The sequence below is a fragment of the Ochotona princeps genome, chromosome 5 (assembly GCF_030435755.1).
Source record: "Ochotona princeps isolate mOchPri1 chromosome 5, mOchPri1.hap1, whole genome shotgun sequence".
Classification (NCBI taxonomy): Eukaryota; Metazoa; Chordata; class Mammalia; order Lagomorpha; family Ochotonidae; genus Ochotona; species Ochotona princeps.
The window spans coordinates 12,892,309-12,912,261 of NC_080836.1; positions in this window are offsets into that span (position 1 = coordinate 12,892,309).

Consider the following 19,953-nt stretch of genomic DNA (forward strand, 5'->3'; position numbering starts at 1 on the left):
TACTCCTGTCCAATTAAATCAAAGGCGCTGGTTGCTTATACACAATATGTTTAATATTTAATTTTAATTAAATTAATTAAATTGTTTATTTAATTTTATGTGCATTATTGTTGCCTAGAATAATGCAAAATTCATGATTGTAAAAATTCGGGTGGGGAGTGTATTCAGAGCTCTCAGACAAGCTAATTACAGAGCTTAAAAGGAAACTTCCTTTCCTGGCCGACCAGAGGAAGGTGGAAGCTGAGCCTAAACTTTGCCTTGTAGAGCTGGGTCTGGTGGCCTTTTTCATCTTCAGGGCCAGGCACAGGGTGTGGGCAAGGATGCACACACGTTGTCACAGCTCCTGCTCTGGCGACAGCTTCGCCTTGGCTGGACATGGGATCACCCATACAGTGCTCCTGGGCGGGGACCGTTTTCTTCCTGGAGGTGCTGGCATCACTCCCAGCCGTGTATTCTCAACTCAGCAAGGTCCAGTTCTGGCAGCTTTGAACTGCTTAGTACAGGCCAACATTTAAAAGTGCAGAGGTGTTTACGGGTGCACCTTGTGTGGAAGCACTTCCTTGTAGGGCAAGATCTAAGGGCTCTGGTTGGTTTCCAAATGAGTTGGCATCTTCAGGGCAAGTGCTTTTTGTCTGCACCCAAGTACTTAATTCCAGGGAATACCTCCACAGGGACAGGATACCCACCCCCACGTCCTCAATATGTCCCCTGCTTTGTCACAGCTCCTGTCTGCCTCATCTCTAGAACAAAGAGCTCTAGAGGCCAAAGTTTTCAACTTTCTGAGTGTACTTTGGAAGCATGTGATTCTGTCTTTATTTTTTTGCTCTGTTTCCCTGACTTAAAATAACATAAAAAAAACCCGTCACAGCCTGGCACTTGTGCCATCTGAGGCAAATTCCCTAAAGTTGACTTCACGAAGTGATGCATTCATGAAACTGTATTTCAAGCTTCTGTCTGAGCTGGGATTGAATAGCTACACTTATCGTCACTCTATAATTTTTTTGGGGGGGGAGTGGGTGTGACACACTGGTTTCATTTCTGGTGCCTCATGGTTATATGAGATTTGTTAATTGTACTCAGTGCAATACAACATTCAACTTAGTTAGCTCAGCCGCTGGGAAAGACAGAAGAAACATAAAAAGAAACTGAGAGGGAGAGAGAGAGAGAGAGAGAGAAAGAGAGAGAAACTACTGCCTTAGGTGAAGCGGTTTTCGTTTTTGCTTGCTACTTTCCATGAGAACAGAGCTACTAAAAATAATTTCTCTCTTGCTTTGTTGTTCTTGTTTGTTTTTCCCCCTATGGCTGGTTTTGTTTCAGTAGATTAAATATTATCATAAAAGTAGCTGATGATGCAGCAAATTAAAAATCAGGTTGTGGAATATACTGCAAAAGCCTTTTGACTTCCAGGGTGCTTAACCAGATGGGGCCAGCATGAGTTTTAAACCAAAAGCATTTATTTGTCAAGGGGAGTTTTTGCTTCAAATTAAGGTGGAGAAAAATACAGAGAAGCACAGTTTGTTAGAAGGGACTGAGGACAAAAAAAGAAACTGTATTTGTGGAGAGATTAATGTGGGCTCAGGGTCTACAGGGAAAAAATTGTGTTTTTTTTCACTCTCTGTATTTATGCCGCACATCTTTAAGCTTGACATTTTTTTAAGGTGTAAAGCAAGCCCATGTAGTGGCAAGAAGTATAGCTGAGGACAGATGCGATCAGATGTGTGAGTCACTGCTGTGTCACCACGTTTAGCATCAAATTATGAATTAAACAAGAAGAATGAATAACAAATTAGGATCGGCCTAAGCTAAGCTTTGTGCAGTGGGACAATGAAAATTTATTTGAATGCTACTCCTTGATGAGTTTCCAGATTTGCTCCTCCACAGAAGACACCCATTAATACGGTGCAGACAATTATAGGCAGTTCATTTCCTGGCTACAATCATAGCCACCTTTTCATGGAACAAGAAAACCCCCTGTGCAGATTCAGATTGGAGAATTTCTCCCTCCTACAGCCTCTCAGCCCATGGCAGGAAGGATTTGTGACAAATGTTTTGGAGAATGGTAATCAGCCATGTCGAAGCTGAGTTGTTCGTGGGGTTTTATTTTTAATTTTGTTTTTGCTGAAGGATCCTAAAACTGTCCGAACAGTTCAGCTTTTGAGACTCCACAACAACAGGCTAAGAAATGACAGGCTTCTTGCACCTAAACAAAGATCACACTTTGCAAAGTTGAAAAGTACAGTTAGTGGCCGGCCTTGCTTAATTGGAACTAGGAAATCAAGTGTAGCGCCCTGGCTAATGCCTTCATCACTCCATGCTGCCTCCGTTGTTAGGGACGTTAGGTATGGAGCAAGCAAGTTAGGCATACCGAGAAGGATTGCACTTGTGGCTAGATATGAGGAAATTGCAGGCCCCCAAAATGAGCCATGTCCCTTGTCATTCTGAGTTCATCTCAGGGGGTTAGCTAGAAAGATATATCCAGGATGCCTTGGAAAATGCAACAAAAATATGTTCAATGAGACATGTAGTCCTTTACTCTGTAAGTATGTTTCAAACCTAAACAGTGTCACTTGCTTTTAATAAATTTTTTTTTTATTAAACTTAATTTGCAAAGAGTTTTAGATGGATGGAAGAGTTGTACCGATGACCGCTTGGGTATGATCGTGCTGAGGAGGGTTGGCAAGGGCACATTTTGCGTTGTCATCGTTGTTATTGTTGTCCTTGGGCTCCCCTGGCCCTGCAAGGAGAGGAAGGGGAAAGGGCTTGAGGCTGGCAGAATCAGCTTAGCAAATGAAACAGTAAACTCCATGTGTTTCAGCAGCAGGTGGGGGAGAAGGCTTCACGGGGGCCCTGAAAGTGACTTTGTGGATTTCTCAGCCTCTTGTGTCAGCTGGGCCATGGATTTCCAGCAAGGTAGTCATCGTTAGAAGTCAGCATCTGGGTGCTGTCTTCATGATTTTAATAAAACCTGGGGCGAAACTTGGACACATATTCTGCCCTTCCCACTCATACAGCTCCATGGTCAGACAGGGCTTTTGAGACCTGGAGCAAATGCGGAGTTAGCTTCTTGAAGTTAGGTTTTTATTTTTAAATGGCCTGAATTTTTAAGTTTCAGGAGGATAGGAGGAGTTGGGAGGGAAGCAACAAAAATCTTCTTTAGGTTGTCACCAAAATCACTTTTCGGATCCAAGTGACTCCCTCCTTGTCCTGGTTTTCCTCCTCCTCTTTCACCTGCCCGCTCTCTTCCCTGCCTGCTTCCACACCAATGTGCTAATCACATTCAGGCCAAAGGCAGGAGCCAGCTACCTGGCTGCAGCCAGAGGACATTTTATTTTATTTACAGATGAGCTGTTAGCCCCTGAAATATGGACTTATCTGGAAGCAATGACAGAGCGAAGGCTAGCCCCGGTTCTGCAGCCCAGAGCTGGCAGCAGGACCTCACTTCATTAGCTGTGTCATTCAGAATAGAACCAACAGGCCAGCCGGGCCTGGGAGGAAGGGCTGCCCCTTCAGCTCTGGCCTTGCCACCGGCAGACACTCCTCACACCTTGCATGGCACCCAGGCCTGGCTGCCCGCTGGTGACTAGTGGTTCAACTCCATATCCCACCTGCTGCAACTTGGCTTGTGTGTCCAAGGAAACTTTGATGTCTGAGATGTCACTACCTTGTGTTTCCTGCAGTGGTGACGAGTCTTTTCAGAACTCTCAGAAGTTTCTCCTGTGGTGTGACCTTGAAGGGGTTCATTGACAAATCCCACGTTCATGTGCGCACAGAGTCATGTTGTTTTAGCCTCTGGCTCAGAGTCGTATCTCTCAACCTCAGCACCCACCTTACTGGCTGAACCTGGCTCAGAAAACCTTCTCCCCATGCTTCATCCATCTCTGTCTCTGTAAAGGAAGCTATTCTGCAGCCTGGAGGCTTCTCCCAGGCCTGTGCCATGGGCTCCTCTGGTCCGTCCAGTTTTTAAACCTGTGCGCTGTCATTGGGGTATGTGTATGTGTTCATATTTGCAAGGAGACAGAATATCTCTGGATGATCTGGATGCCTGTCCGACCCCTCCTGTCCTCAAAACTGGCCTGCAACCTTCTCCTGAGCTAGCCAATACATCCAAGTGGGGTCTGCAGGCCAACAGGACTGGTCCTCAGGTATATATCATCTTGGGGCTTGTTTTTCAGGTGGAGTAAACCCCAGGATAGGCAAGTCTATGACTGCACACTTGCTATGTTTCTGGAAGATATTCACCCTCTCCCATAATATAGATGTGGAGACAGCCATGATGTACAGTCTAAGAATTCATTAGGCAGGAGCCATGTTTTGAGAATGTGTTTCTGCTGACAGAAAGACCTAATCTGCATGAGACACACTTCTTTGTTTCTGTGTGTTTATCTATGTATTAGGAGCCCCAGGATGCCCACTTTCCCCTTCCTTCTAGAAACAGGGCCGGGTCAGGAGGGAGAGGACAGCTGGCCCTGGGGCTCCCAGGACACTTTGTGGCATAGCAGGGGGAGAATCAGGCCTGTGACGTTGGAAGGATGGCATTTGTGGAGTCACAGATCTTGATTTCCTTGTAGCACCTGCTGGTTGGTGCAGTGTTTTTGACTGACGGCCATGAGCCAGCAAGAGCTCACCTTTCTGGTGCTTAGCAGGGACCTGCAGTTCCTGCTTTCTCTGTGCAAAGGGCAACCACAGGGGAAAAGCCTCCCCGCCCTGGAGAAGGTGCCCTCAGTCTGAGGTTAGCCAGTGGATGTGGAGAGAGACGATGGAGAGGCGATACATTGTGGATTGGATCAACTGAGGCCAGGCATCAGGGATTCACTTTGGAAGGGATGTGCTGTGGGGAAGACTCCCCCACTACACCCCAAATTAGGGATGACCTATAGGGGTGCTATTTGCAGCATTGGGGTCAGGAGGCTAGGTGATCTAGAAGTCTAGTGCTACCTCTGGGTGTGAGCTTGGCACCATGAGCTCAGCGTTTCCTAGGTGAGTTGTTTTCCGGAAGCACTTCAAGAGGAACCTGTGTCCATCTTCAGTGTGGGAAGGCCATTACTGGACCTGAGTCTGTCCTCTCTCTCCTGGCTCATGCAACCTGTCATTTCCTCACTTTGGGTCTGAGCTAGAGTGGCTCCTGCTTCCAGGGAAGTTATTTCCTGCTGCACAGAATGCTGCCTGCCACTCACGTGTGTCCCTGGGGGAAAAAAAAAAGACAAGTTAATTTACTATTATTGAACATGCATCTACAAAGTTGATGATATTTCTAATGGGCCTGGCAGGCCCCTAGCAAAAGGTAGTCATCATTGTTAGGGATGTTACGCATGCTGGTCTAGTTGACCACCAGTGAGCATATTGCATTCTCCATGTGAAAAGGATTTGGTAGCCCTGATGATCGTGTTGCTTTCCCAGCCTGTCTACAAATAATGAGACCTGAGGCTCCTTGGGACACAGACTCCTGCTGTAGGTGTGCAGGGAGAGCATACAAGTTCAAGGTGGCTCTAGGGCTGTGGCCATGAGCATGTGGAACTTCAAGTCCCTCTCTGCTCTACACCTTCGTAGCCTGCAGATAGCTCAGGCTGCAGACCACTGGTGGCCCAGCTGCAGGGAGCAGAGTTCTGGAGGGCCTACTTGATGACTGTGCTCCCAGACCCTGAAGAGGACAGATCCGATCAGGGAGAGACACCATCTACCCACCACTGCAAGGCTCGGAAGGAGCAGTTTTCTTCCTCAATAATGTTTGTATCTGGTTTGTGGAGTGGCAGTAATGTTCAAAACACAACAGCACGATCATTTTTCTAGAATCTGGCTGCTCGGTGTCGTAACAATCCCATTCATGGATGGCTTCCTCTTGGCCCACACCTGCCTGGGATATTCATGTGCATTATCTCATAGGCTGCATCCACTTTGAAAGGCGGAACATGGACGGTCAGAGAAGAAGCAGCTTACTTAAGATGATGTAGTCAGTGGCTGCTGTTTGGGCTCAGCAGCTTGAGCTGCTGTTTGTTAGGCCAGGATCCTGCATCTGAGTGTCAGTCTGAGCCCTGGTTGTTTTGCTTCAGATCCAGAAAAGGCAGTGGAAGCTGGCCTGAGTGCTCAAGCTTCTGTCACCCACGTGGGAGAACTGGATTGAGCTCCTGGTGCTTGGCTTTGGCCTGGCTCAGGCCTGGATGTTGTACTCATCTGGGGAGTGAACCAGATGGGAGATCTTTCTCCCTTTTCTTCCCCTATCTCTCTCTCTCTCTCTCCTTTCTCTCTCTCTCTCTCTCTCTCCTTTCTCTCTCTTCCTTTCACATAGAAACAAAGAAAAAAGGAAAAAGATACAAATAAAGAGTGGCAGAGCTGGTATTTAAAGCTCATGCTCTTTCCAGAGAGTAAATATTGGCTCTACGTGCTGACATATTCTACCTACGAAGATGGCTAACAGTAGCCAACTGCTGCAGTCGTTGGGTGTGTGATATACCAGAAATGCTTCCAGGACAAAGACAGCTTTGAGTGGACTCTTGAAGGAGACAGGGAACAAGGAGCAGGAAGTACATGGACGGAGTATGGATGGAGCTGAGTAGAGAATGGAGAAATGTCTGGTAGTTCTGGAGAAAGGTGAAGGCTGAGAATGATTCTTCCAAGGGTGCTACTCTGGTGACAGCTGGCAGGTGCCAGGAACTACACTGCAAAGGGTTTGCCTACCTGCCTTCCTTTGCTTCTCTCTCTCTCTCTCACGGTCTCTCAAGGATTTATTTGTTAGAAAGGCAGAGTTAGAGAGGGGAAGGGAAAGACAAAGATTTTTCCATCTACCAGTTCACTCCTTAAATGGCCATAATGACTGCAGTTAGATTGCAGCTGAACCTGTCTGAAGCCAGGAGCTTCTTCCAGGTCCCCTTCATGGGTGGCAGGGGCCCAAGAACTTGTGTCATCTTCCACTGCATTTCCAGGCATATTAGCAGGGAGCTGGATCAGAAGTGAAGTAGCTGGGACTTGAACCTGTATCCATATGGAATGTGGGCGCCAGGTTTATCTGTTATGCCACAGAGCCAGCCCATGCTCTCTCTCTCTTTTTGAATAAGGATTATTTATTTGATAGATACAATGAAAGTGAGGGTGAGAGAAACAGGCCTTCCACCCCCAAATGACTACAACAGGCAAGATTGAAACCAGGAACCAGGAACTCTGTATTTCCTATGTAGGTGGCAGGGACTCAAGCATTCTGCTTCCCAAGAAAGCCAGAAGGAAGCTGGACTGGAAGCAGAGTAGCTGGGACTCTTACTGGCACTGGATATAGGATATTGGCAAGGAAAGTGGTGGCTTAACTTGTACCATATCATGGTCCCTCCCTTTACTTCTTGTTCTTTTCTTCTCTCCTTTTCTTCCTCTTGCCTCCCTCTCTCTTAATACTTGCTTTTTTATAGCTGGAATTTAGGCCACAATTGAGATTCAGTTTGAAATTTTTCTTTTGAAAAAGCAACTCAAAAGTTGAAAGACAAAGAGAGTGCAAGAGAGAATATCCCATCTGCTGATTCAGTCTCCAAATTCCCGTGATAGCTGGGGGGAGGGGGGCGGGGGCTGAGGCCAGCTGAAGCCATGAACTGGGAACCCAATCTGGGTCTCTCAAATAGGTGGTAGGGGTCCAAGTACCTGAGCCATCAACAAGTGCCTCCCAAAGTGTACATTAGCAGGAAGCTGGAATCAGGAATGGAGCCAGGGCTCAAACAGGCACTCCAATACAGGATGCAGGCATCCCATTAAAATATATAATTATTTTAAAGATGTATTGATTTATTTTGTTCTTATTTGAAAGGTGAAGGCACAGAGAAGGAAACAGAGAGAGAGAATCTTCAATCTGCTGGTTAATTCCCCAAATGGCTGCAATGGCCAGAGCTGAGTTGATCTGAAGCTGGAAGCCTGAAGCTTCTGGGTCTCCCACGTGTGTGCAGGGGCCCAAGGACTTAAGCCATCCTCCTTTGTTTTCCCAAGCCACTAGCAGGGATCTGGATTGGACGTTGAGCAGGCAAGACTCGAGCTGGCGCCCATATGGGATATCGGCACCATAGGTGTAGGTTTAGCCTAGTACACCATGGCGCTGGCCCCTAAATTTAATTTTTTAAAGATTTATTTATTTATATTACAAGTCAGATATACAGAAAGGAGGAGAGACAGAGAGGAAGATCTTCCATCTGATGATTCACTCCCCAAGTGATCACAATGGCTGGTGCTGTACCGATCTGGAGCCAGGAGCCAGGAACTTCCTCCAGGTCTCCCACATGGGTGCAGGATCCCAAAGCATTGGGCCATCCTCAACTGCTTTCCCAGGCCACAAGTAGGGAGCTGGATGGGAAGTGGAGCTGCCGGGATTAGAACCAGCGCCCATATGGGATCCCGGGGCGTTGAAGGCGAGGACTTTGGTCGCTAGGCCACTGTGCCAGGCCCTTAAATTTAATTTTAAAAAGCCTCTCATAGTACAGTCTCTCACTATCTGGGTCATTATTTCCCCTTCATTTTTACAACTGTGAGTGTCAGCTGTGATTTAGGTAGTCCTAGGTCATTTTGTTGCTTGATAGCTTAATATCAGAACATTTTTTTGGTCTGCATTGTTTTTGTGATCATAACATCAGTTCACACCCTGCAGGTCTGGGGTGCCACACGTGACTGTTTCTATCCTGGGGGCTCCATTATGGCTGAAGTTGTCCATGAGGGGCACAGGGGGATAAACACAGCCAGAGGATTCTGGAGTCAGAATGCTGGAAGTGAGGGCCTGCTGGAGTCAAGGGGTGGGCTATCAGTTGGTGACCAGGAGACTGATGGACAGGGTACTTCTGAGGATGTACCTGTCTGGTAAGAGTTGGTGCAGATAGCGAGGGTAGGATGGGGCTACCTCGGGGTTGTAGGGTATAGACGAGTATCCCTGAGTCTTCGCTTTCTCATCTGTGAAATGGGAATACAGAAACATATTTTGTCCACCCGTTAAAAGGACAGAAATAGACAATCTTTGCAATGAACCAAGCATTCAATCACCATGGATTCCCTTCCCTCCTTCTCCTCCCAGGTGTTTTTGAGCTCCTGGGCAAGGTCGATTGTGCAGAGAACCATCTGCCTGGGAGGAGGCCTTGGCCACAGAAAGGCTGACCTATTCAGGCATCAGACACTTAGGGAGCACCGGCTGGCTTCCAGAAGGCAAGCCTGAATTATACAGGCACCATGCCTTTATATCAGAGTATGTCTGTTTTATGCTATTTGTATGCATGTGTATTAGACTGCACCCATGGCTAGTACCAAAATAAAATAAAAAATAAAAAAGAGAACTACTTGAAAAAAGCATGGCCAAGTCTTCCTTGGTCTAGACTATGATAGCAAGAAGGTGTCTTCCTTACTCTGCCCTCAGGCAGCACCTGTTGGCAGCCAGAGAACGGGCTGAAGCGAGCAGAGCAGAGGAGCTGGCATCACCCTGGCGGAGCAGCAGCAGAGCTGAGGCCAGAGGCTGGAGTGTGAACAGAAGCCAAGGAAGAAGGCAGGAGACAAATGCCAGTGATACTGGATGGGTTGGGTGGAGGCCGTGGTCTCCTAGGATGAGGCTACCACCTGGTTTGGGGAAATAGGCCAGAAATGGAGGTACCAGGGCAGACCTGTCTTGTGTGGAGGCTGACAGTAAGCTTGGTTCCAGACACCCTGAGTGTGTGTTCGGATGAGACTTCCAGGTAGAAGTCCTGTTGGGTCTGGGGGGGGGGCAGTTTAGGGGTGTGACCATAGGTGCAAATTTGGGGTCTTTTTCAGAGGGTTGGAGTGAGGGTGGGCTTAGGGGGCCAAGGCTGTTAAAGAAAAAAGGACCCAGGAAAAAAATCTGGGACTCATTCACAAGCAAGGAAGGGCTAGAGAGATAGAAACAGGGATGGGTATGTATGTACCAAGGCAGTAGGGGGTGTGTATGTACCAAGGCAGTAGGGGGTGTGTATGTGCCAAGGCAGGGCTCAGGTTCAAGGGCAAGAGCAAGTCCTGTGATGTCATACACAGGTGCTGTCATAGGTGAGCTGAAATGCTCACGGGCATAGAGAACGAATTTGGAGCCCACATGGCTGGAGAAGCTGGGGATGGAAATTCCTGAGAGAGGGAACGTAGGAGGGAGGGAGCAGGGCTGTGGGTAGGGCGAGGCAGGGATTGGGGGTTAGGGCTTGGGGCTGGACTCTGCTGCCAGACTGGGATCCTTTCCTCTGGGCTGCTGCTTCTCATCACCCTTGGCACAATCCGGAGACATCTGAGGATCTGGGTTTTCATTCTGGTCTTCAGGAGCTCTGCTCCTCCTCCTCCATGGGCCTCCATTTTGTTACCGAACAGGATATGGATAAAATAACTCATCAGATGCCTCCCTTCTCTAGAATTCTTTGAGGCCTTCCAGGAAGTGAGGTTCTGCATCCTGGCTCTGCTTCTTTCCCAGGAGGAGTCCCTCTGAGAACCAGTAAAAAGCACCCAAAGCAAAGAGGTGATGACCATAGCTGTAGGAGCAAACGTGGTGGCACTGCGGGTGACTCTGTTGCCTGGGACACCTGCACCCCCTGTCGGAGTCCCTGGGCTTAGGTTCTGCCTCTGCTTCTGTTCCAGCTTCCTGCTAGTGGACGTGTGTCAGAGGCAGCAGGCGATGGCTCAAGCACTCGGGTCCCTGACGCCAATGTTGGCTGTTACAGGCATTTGCAGAGGGAACTAGTGGATGGAAGATCTCTCTCTGTCTTTGTCTTTCAGATAAACAAAAATAAAATAAAATGATCGTAACTGTTACTCATTAGATTTAAAGGGTCCTCTTAATTGCCAAATCTTCCATTTCATTTTTGGCAGTACTTTCTCCTTCCTGACCCCTCCTCCTCCATCCAATGTTTAAAATGGTGGATCACACTCATGTTTTAAACAGAATAACTTGGGGTACAGGAGGAAAAGAGCAACAGAAACTCATTAATTGACTGAATAATTGTTGGGCATTGCCTGGGTGCAGATCCTCTGTTTGATGTGATGCTGGGGTTACCATGGAGACCAGAATATAGGACGAGACCTGAAGGCTCCCAGCTACTGGTGCACAGCCGAATCATCCCAGGTTTAAAATCTGGATCCCATGGGCTTCAGTGCTAGACTTACCAAACTCAGAAATTTCTAGAGAGACAGACCTGGCCTGGGTGCATTTCCAGACTCCATAGGGATTCTGGTGCTCTCCGATAGGAGAGAAGCACTGAATGGGAACAGAGATGGAGTGTAAGTGCTAGAAAAAAGTGGGATGCCAACGCTGGGACCTGCCAGGATAGTGGTCTTTTGAAGGCAGAGTGACAGAGAGGAGGGAGGGGGAGATGCTGCATCCTTTGTTTCACTCTTCTACTAGGATTGGGCTAGACTGAAGCTGGGAGCCAGGACCCCGATGCAGGTCTCCCATGTGGATGACAGGGAGCCTAGTGCTTGACTCGTCACTTGGTTCCTCCTGGGGTACACACTGGTAGGAAGCTGGAACCAGAAGCAGGACTGGGACATGAAAGCCGGCACCATGATAGGAGTGCAGATGTCCCAAGCAACATCTTCATCCCTGTGATAAGCACCTGCTCCAGCGGGGGTGGGGCTTTAAGTGGTCAGCGCTGTGCTTCGTAAAGGTATCTGCACACAGCGTACACAGTCCCGGCTCGGCTGCAAGTTCACCCTAGATGCTTAGGAAGTCCTAGGATGTGAACCCTTGGACCAGCTTTCATCTCAAGTCTGGGTGTGTTAGGTGGTCAACAACCTCCAGGTAATTACAGATTCAAGCAGATGAGAGAGGCAGCCTGAGCATGGGCTTTCCTCAGATTTCCCAGGCATCAGGCAAGAGTGAAAAGGTTAATAATGGCAGTGACCCTAGCTCTCATTATGGACAGGTCTCTTACCTGCACCGTTGCAGCCACTACTACAAAGTAGGTATGAGTTCCTCTGGTTTGCTCAGTGGCTCAGAGAGGAAGTAACTTTCCAAGGTCTAACAGCAAGTAAGTGACAGCTGTAGAACTTGGGTCTAAGGTTCTCCAGGCTAAACAGTGGGAATGGAAACACTGACCTATATTTTCTTTCTTTTTTTAATCTTGGAAGTCAGATTTATAGAGAGAGAGGGAGGAGGGGAAGGAATCAGGAGGAGAGAGAGTCTTTCATTTGCTACTTGACTCCCCAGAGGGCCACAATGGCCAGTACTGGGGTAGACCAAAGGCAGGAGCTTCATCCTGGTCTCCCATGTGAGGGGCAAGGGTCCAAGCACTCGAATCATCTTCTGATGCTTTTCTAGACCATTAACAGGAAGCTGGATAGGAAGTAGGGCAACCAGGGACTTGAACTGGAATCCACATGTAGGTGTCAGCTTTACCCAATACACCGGTTTCAACTGACCCAATTTTCAGGACAGCTTGGGCAAATTCCTTTGACTCTTTGTGCCTCAATATCTTCCTTCTTTTTCAAAAGACTTATTTAATTTTATTTGAAGCAGACTTTTATGGAGAAAGAAGGAGAGACACAGAGAGAGGTCTTCCATTTGCTGTTTCACTCCCCAAATGTCTGCAATAGCCAGAGCCGAGCTGATCTGAAGCTGGGAGCCAGGACCTTCTTTTCTGGATCTCCCACATGGATGCAGGGTTTCAAGGACTTGAGGCACCCCCCACTGCTTTCCCAGGCCATAAGCCTGGAGCTGGATTGATGGACGTGGAGCGGCTGGGACAGGAACAGGCTCCCATATGGAATGCTGGTGCCACAGGTTAGAGAATTAGTCTGCTGTGACACTGTGCCAGCTCCCGATTTCCTCCTCTTTTAAAAGGTAAGGCTATGGGCCCGGCGGCGTGGCCTAGTGGCTAAAGTCCTCGCCTTGAACGCACCGGGATCCCATATGGGCGCTGGTTCTAATCCCGGCAGCTCCACTTCCCATCCAGCTCCCTGCTTGTGGCCTGGGAAAGCAGTCGAGGACGGCCCAAAGCTTTGGGACCCTGCACCCGTGTGGGAGACCCGGAAGAGGTTCCTGGTTCCTGGCATCGGATCGGCGCGCACCGGCCCGTTGTGGCTCACTTGGGGAGTGAATCATCGGATGGAAGATCTTCCTCTCTGTCTCTCCTCCTCTCTGTATATCCGGCTTTCCAATAAAAATAAATCTTTTTTTTTTTTTTTTTTAAAAAGGTAAGGCTAATAGGGCCTCCTCAGTGGGTCTGTTCTGAGGATTGTGTAGGGTGCACTTGCCATGGGTGGCAGGGCACAGACCCCTGTAGTGAGCGGAATCCAGCTCGAACGTCTGAAAGTACATTCTGGAAACACAGCTGATGCTCTGGGATCACTTGTTCAGCGGCCGGGGGCTGATCTCTTTGACCATCCAGTTTGTTCTTCCCTGTGACTGAGGTGCTTGGTCGTTTTCCTGTCTTGCCTGGGATGGGGCTGCTCCCTTCATGCGAATGGGCTAGCCTGTAAGGCTTTGAGGACACTGGAGGGAGGAAAAGCCAAGTGTGTTACTGTGGCCGGGGCACTGGCCCGAAGCCACCTGTCCTAGCGGCAGATAGAGAGCAAGAGAAAGCTCCGGAAGTGGCTGATTCTCTGTGTGCGCTCAGCTGTGAAGCTCCAGCTGTAGGAGTTCCAAAGGGTTGCACAGGGGCAGACACTATGTGGGGGTGCAGAGGGGCCTAGAGGAGCGGCCTGGATGTGGCAGAGGCAGTAGGCTTGTAGCCCAGCTAAGGAAGGCTGGAGTGGCTGGGAACACGAGCCTACCCCAGGCAGGTGGAGCATGTGCATGTGTGAATGCCATGTGACTGCAACCCATTCCGGAAGCCGAGAAAAGCTGCAGAGAGAAGAAAGCCAGGAGACAAAGGGCTGGAAAGAACAATGCCAGGGCAGCCGGGCAAAGTTCTGTGCCTGGGCCTGGGGCCTGCTGCAGCCTCTGGACTTGTGGTAGGTGGGGGTGGGTCAGCATCCAGGGTCCAGCATGGGCTGACGGGGCTTCCTTGAAGTCATGGAGGAGTGAAAGAAAACCATTGCTTGCCTCTCTTGCCGCTGGGTACATCATGCTTAGGAGAGTTGTCCAGAAAGATTTCATTTTGACTCACTGCGAAAGGTAAGGGGATCTTCCATGTGGCCCAAATTCCTTAGGATGTGTGGCCACAATGATGCTGCTTAGTCAGCCAGTATTTAAGGGTTTCCTGCCAGATTCTTGGGAGTCTTGCTGATCCCTCAGTACCTGCTGGCACAGAGAAGGTTATCAGCAAATGAATACTGAAGATACTGAGCATCCACTGTGGGTTGGGGAACACCCCTAATGAGCCACAGCACATGTGGACACAGGTCTAGAAAGGCCAATCACACCAGCTGATGGTTGGGAGCATCAAGTGTGTGCAAAGCACAGGTCTAGGTCATCTGATTCGTGTGAGAATATGAGGTTGGATTAGACACATTTAGCCAGCAAGGAAACTAGGTCTAAAGAGATCCTTTCAAGAGCTTAAGGTCCCACTGGTCTTGCACATCACTGGGGACAGTGTCATAAGCCCCATTTGACAGCTGAGAGAAAAGAGAATCAGAGTGGGAATGGTGACACCAGGCTTCTGGGATAGAGGCTGAAGTCTGAGTTGTGCTAAACCTAGCTGGGATGCATGCAGACCTGGCTATGTCAAGGGTAGACCCTTGCCTCCGTTCATGCCATGTATTTGCTGTTGCCCTCACTTAGACTTTTGCATCTGAGGCACAGGTGCTTGCTGGAGGCATCAGACACCACCACAGACCTCCTGGGCTCCTGTAACTCATTGTGCTAGCTAGGGGTCGGGGGCGGAGGGAGAGGTTCCCTTTCTTACAAGTGTTCCAAGGTCAAGGACGGAGCTTGACATAAGGGCTTTCTTCGAGAGGCCTGGGGTCTGTGGCCAGCATAGCACACGCCTCCTGTGTCTCATACCCATAAGCTTCTTGTACTTATACTTGTCTTATACTTCAGCTGGGGCTTTGCAACCTTTGGGGGGCTTCGTTTAAACAGCATCCTATTTGGCAGGATAGTAGGGACCCAGCGCTGACTGATGGTGGCCGGCCTTTTGGGACTTGAAGCACGTTTGGTCCCTAAGTGTTTTGTGATATCCTGTCTGTCCCTAATGTTGTGTGATCTGGTGCTCATCAGAGGGGCTTCCTCTACCAGGTAGCTTTAGTCCCTAGCTGGGCCTGAATGGCCGGGGCTGAGGGTGTCCAGGCCCACTGTGGCTTGTAGATGTTTTTGGAAAACAGGAGGCTGGAGGCAGAGTGGAAAAACAGGAAGACTTCGGCATCCTTCTGGCCTTCATCCCAAGCAGCAAGCCTGTTTGCTCTTTCTTCCAGGGCTGCTGGACTTAGGTAAAACAAAGCAACCTAATTTCCAGCATAGCTCCAGGAGGGGTGGCCTGGGCCTGTTGGGCTCTGGCATGCGCATTGCATCAAATCTGGGCCTGGCCTGTACTTCCTGCAAAATTGGGAAGTAAGCCAAGGTGTCCTGGGTACCCTCTTCCTTTGAACTGTGCCTCTTCTCGCTGCCTCTCCTTGATGCCTTTTCAGTCTAAACTGGCACCCTCACGGGTGGACAGAGGTGTTACTGCTGTGAAATTCTCTGCCGCCTAGCTTAGCTTTTCAAGGTCACAAATGCTTTGGGCCTCCCACGGCAAGCATCAATAAATCCCGTTATGCCGAGTTCTTCACCCCAAGCCTTGATCCATTAGGGTGTTATTTGGCTCTCCTGTACGGGGTTGAGTGGGCTGGCTTCTGCCTGCAGCCTGTACTGCTTCCCTCTTGGTCCCCTGTACCTTATCCCAGCCCAGGGCATATAAAATCATCACAGTTTTGGCGGGGGCTTGGTGAGATCGTAGCTGTCCCTGCTTCTAATTCAAAAAGGTGATTGCGAAGGTCAAGGTGACTTGCCTGCCAGAAGGGCACATGAAGAAGGCTGATGTCCTTTAACGAATGCATTTGTTTAAGTGACAGCTCTTTACCATGATCTTGGAGAAGGGGATTTTATGGCATTTTATGGATTTTTTGGACAGGGGTTTTGGCATCACTAAATGTCATTGCAGGCTGGAGGGGGTTGATATGGTGAGTAGAAGAAAAACCAGTTTCTAACCCCCAGACCAGGACCCACTTTTAAAGGCTAGAGAGACAGGCTTGGACTCCAACAAACCATTTTCCAAGCCAGGGAAGGAGTTCTTTGTCTTCGTGGTAGCCAGAGAAAGTGTGGGACGGGTGCCAGGAAAAAACGTGACTTTCCCAAGGGAGGCTGTGGAGCTGCTGGAGGAAACAGTGTTTGTCCTGATCACCTCCTGATGGCAGCACCTAAGGCGGCCCCGGCTCCCTGCTGTGGTCTCAGTGCTCTGGAGTTATTGCCTGGCTCTGCACCTCCCCTCCCCTAAATGTCCTGCCTATAGGATCCAGGCTAATGAAAACAACAGTGGGTGTTTTCTGTATTCTTAGAGGTATTTTCTCTGATTCAGCAGGGTCTTTAGGGCTGGGCTGGGGGACTCCAAGGCTGCTCCTTGTGTGAAGGAGTTGTTTGGAGGGCAGGGCAGGAAAGGTACGGGCTAACAGGGTCTCAGATTCCTACCTCCTTCCTGTGGGAAGCTGTGTATCCTGTGACACTTGAACTCAGTATACCTAGCTGTGGCAGGTGGGGGCAAAGATGTGCCCACCTGAGGGGGGAGATAAGTCCGTGTCTGAATGCAGGAATGGAATTTCAAAATGGAAAATCTGCACAGTCCATCTAGTGGCAGTGCCCAGTGGCAGAGGGGATGAGAGGGATTCCCTCTTGGCCTAGGGGCCTCCCAGAGTTGCAGGACAGAGAAGATGGGGCACAGACTAATCAGAGGTATAGATAGTGTGGAATCCCAGCCTCACCCCTCACATGTCTGGGAGCCTATCCTCCACCATTCGGAGCTATTGGTTTCCTGGTAACCTGACCATCAGCAATCATGTCAAACATCTCTCAATCTTTACAGTATTATTGGTGTCTCCAAACATTATTGCCTCTATTAAGTAACTGAATAGTGCAATGGAGTTGAAATTAGAATCCAGGCTGTCCAAAAGCTACCCACCTGCTCCCAAAAGAAAAAAAAAGGCTAATAAAACATTTAAAAATTGAAATGCCAAACTGGGAAAAAATGCTTGCAGCTCATCCTATTGGAAGGGTACTAAGTTCTTTAATATATAAAGAGTCACTATGAATTGCTAAGAGAAAGAACCAACAACTGAATGGAAAAATTGAGCAAACCTGTGGTGTCCTTTACAAGAGAAGAAATTCAGATGGATTTCAAGCCCTTGCTGCATTGCTCAACTTCAGTTATGATAGCAGAAATACAAATTTAGAAAATGAGGTAACAGTTTTCACTCCCCCAACCCCTATTGGCTAAGACCAAAACGTTCCACATTACCTAGTGTGGTCCAAGGTGTGAGGAAACTTTCATATAATGTTGGTGGACATCTCAGCTGATGGAGAGTCATTTGGCAATGAGGAGAATGCAAAACACACGTTCTCTTGGGCTAGTCCCTGTAGAAATAGCACCTCTGTAATTCAACCGTATGCTCATGCAAGGATTGTCACTAAAGGATTGGGAACCAGAGCCAAGCAACTGAGAAATTACTTAAGCAGATGAGTCGTTGGCTAGATTCTGATGCATTCATAGGATAGCATACGACATAGCCCTGAAAGACACTGGAGCAGTTCCATGTGTGGCTAATAACAGACCTTTAGGAAGGGAGACATAATCGCAGAACAAATGCTGCTATTTGTACAAAAGCATTTCAAAAAGTTCATGGTAAAACACAATCAAAAGATAAGTTGATGTTGACGTCAAAGTTTTTGAAATTCGTGCTTAACTTCTTCATAGTGTACATTTCTCATGAGTGTTTTGAAGGTACTTCATATGCATAAATGTATATATATGTATGTATGCGTATATTGCGATGCATATAACATATGATAATGCCATGTGCTCCCAGATTATCTTTGGAAGGACACAAATGCCCAAATTAGTAGTTGTGGTTGCCTCCAGGAAGGAGAGGTGAGGGGCAAGGGTGAAAGTAGACCTGCTGTGTGCATCCCTTTGAATTTTGCATCATGTGCATATATAACTTTGGTAAAAACATTGAGCCCAGCTGCCTGGCATTCAAAGAGGGAGGTCTCCCAGCCAGTCTCTCCAGCAGCAACACTGGACTTGGTTTCCAGACTACGGTGTCCTTGAGGAGGCACAGCCTGAGTGGGGCACAGTCAGTTGCCAGGGAGAAACAGGGAGGGGGGAAGAGTCAGGGATTTAGTGCCCGAAACCCCAGTGACCATGAAAACAAATGGCCAGAGGAGTGTAATCGCAGCCCACTTCCTTGTACCTGTCTGTCAGACACCTTGTCCACATCTTCAGGGTTGGGGACTGTGGCAACAGAGATGTCTTGTAGCCATGTGTGGTCTGTACTGACTCCTCCCACTTGCTGTGGGCCAGTGTTTGCGGGCACTGAGCATGATGGTGATGGGGTGAGCCAGCTGCTGGGTTCTACGGCATCCCTCACAGTGCCAAGAGCAGGTGGAACTCAAGTTGGAGTCTCCCTCATCCACTTGGGAGTCCAGGTAGTAAGCATGTGACAGGTGGGATCTTCAGCTTTCTGAGTATTCATTGTGGGTGAACACCACAGGAACAGTCCCATCTGCCCTATAGGGCTGTCTTTAGGCCCCAGGAGGACTGGAAGTGAGCAGAATTCTCAGAGTTTTCTGTTGGCAGGAGCAAGATTCCTGGTGTGCAACCAAGGTGACATGACTGGATGATGGCGTGTAGTTGTATGAAATCATGGACTCCAGGCAGGTGGCATAACTTTGAATCCTAGCTGGGCAAACGGTAGCCTGTGGGACTTAGCAGCGATTCACTTAAGCTGTCTGTGACATCATCTAGGAACTTGGTTAATAACAGTTCCAAGGTCACCCAGGCTTTGTGAGGTGCACAGATTGAAGCCCAGCACCCAGCCCTGAGCCTGCTTTGGAGTGCATACCATTAGCTGTCCTTCTTCTTCCAAAATGACTTGAGAAATCTGGTCAATTCCTGATCTTGCCAGCCTGTGCCATTCCTTCTTGCAGAGACATAGATCAGCTGTCAGAGCTATGGCCAGGTCCAGGGAAAGTCATGGAGGGCTAAAGTCAGTGAGATATGGAACCTTTGTTATCACCTTCAACAGGGGGAAAAAAACACAGAGGAAATAAAAGGGAAAGGACTAAGTCAGTGGGGAGAGGAGCTGATCTCTGTATCCTGGTAGAAGAGAGAGGCAGGAAGTTGTGCTTGGGAAGTTGCAGTACTAAGATTGTCTTTCTTGGGAGGAAATAATGAAAATAGACAAACAGAGAGTGGAGAATAGAGCTTGACCAGTGTGTCTGATGTCAGAGGTTGAAGACACAGGTCTGAGGGGTCCTAGCCCAAGTGGGAGAATTGTGACTGCCTACTGAGCACATGGGTGAAGTTGGGATGGAGATCTGTTAGAGGAAATTATAGCCCCTCCTGCCCCAATCTGATCCTGCACCTACAGCTACACCTCCACAGCACCAAGAATGAGAAGAAGAAATATTCTGGGAGAGGAGGTGGGTGAAGGTGGAAGACAATTTATCACACAGGGCACCTACATCTGATTTAAAAACAATTTGTGAGAGTGGCACATGGCTCAAGTGTGTGGGATCAGCCAGGGCCTCCTGCCTCCAGTTAGAACGGGCTCTGACTTCTCATTGCTCCTGGATTCTGACCTTGCCTAACGAGTGCCTGCGCTGCAGGAAGGGGCCAGGCCGAGACTCCAGGTATGGTTCTGTCTGTCTCCAGGCTGTATGGTTATACAGAATCTCTTTCTAACTCTGACCAAAACCCCTTTGAACTCCATCCTTCCTCTCCAGGATGATACTTGCGGGTTTTTGAATCTCTAGGCTCCCTGGCATCATTGACAGAATTTGACTGGGGAAGCATTTGCAGAGAGTACTGGGGGCACCTGGTGGGGAGGAGGGAT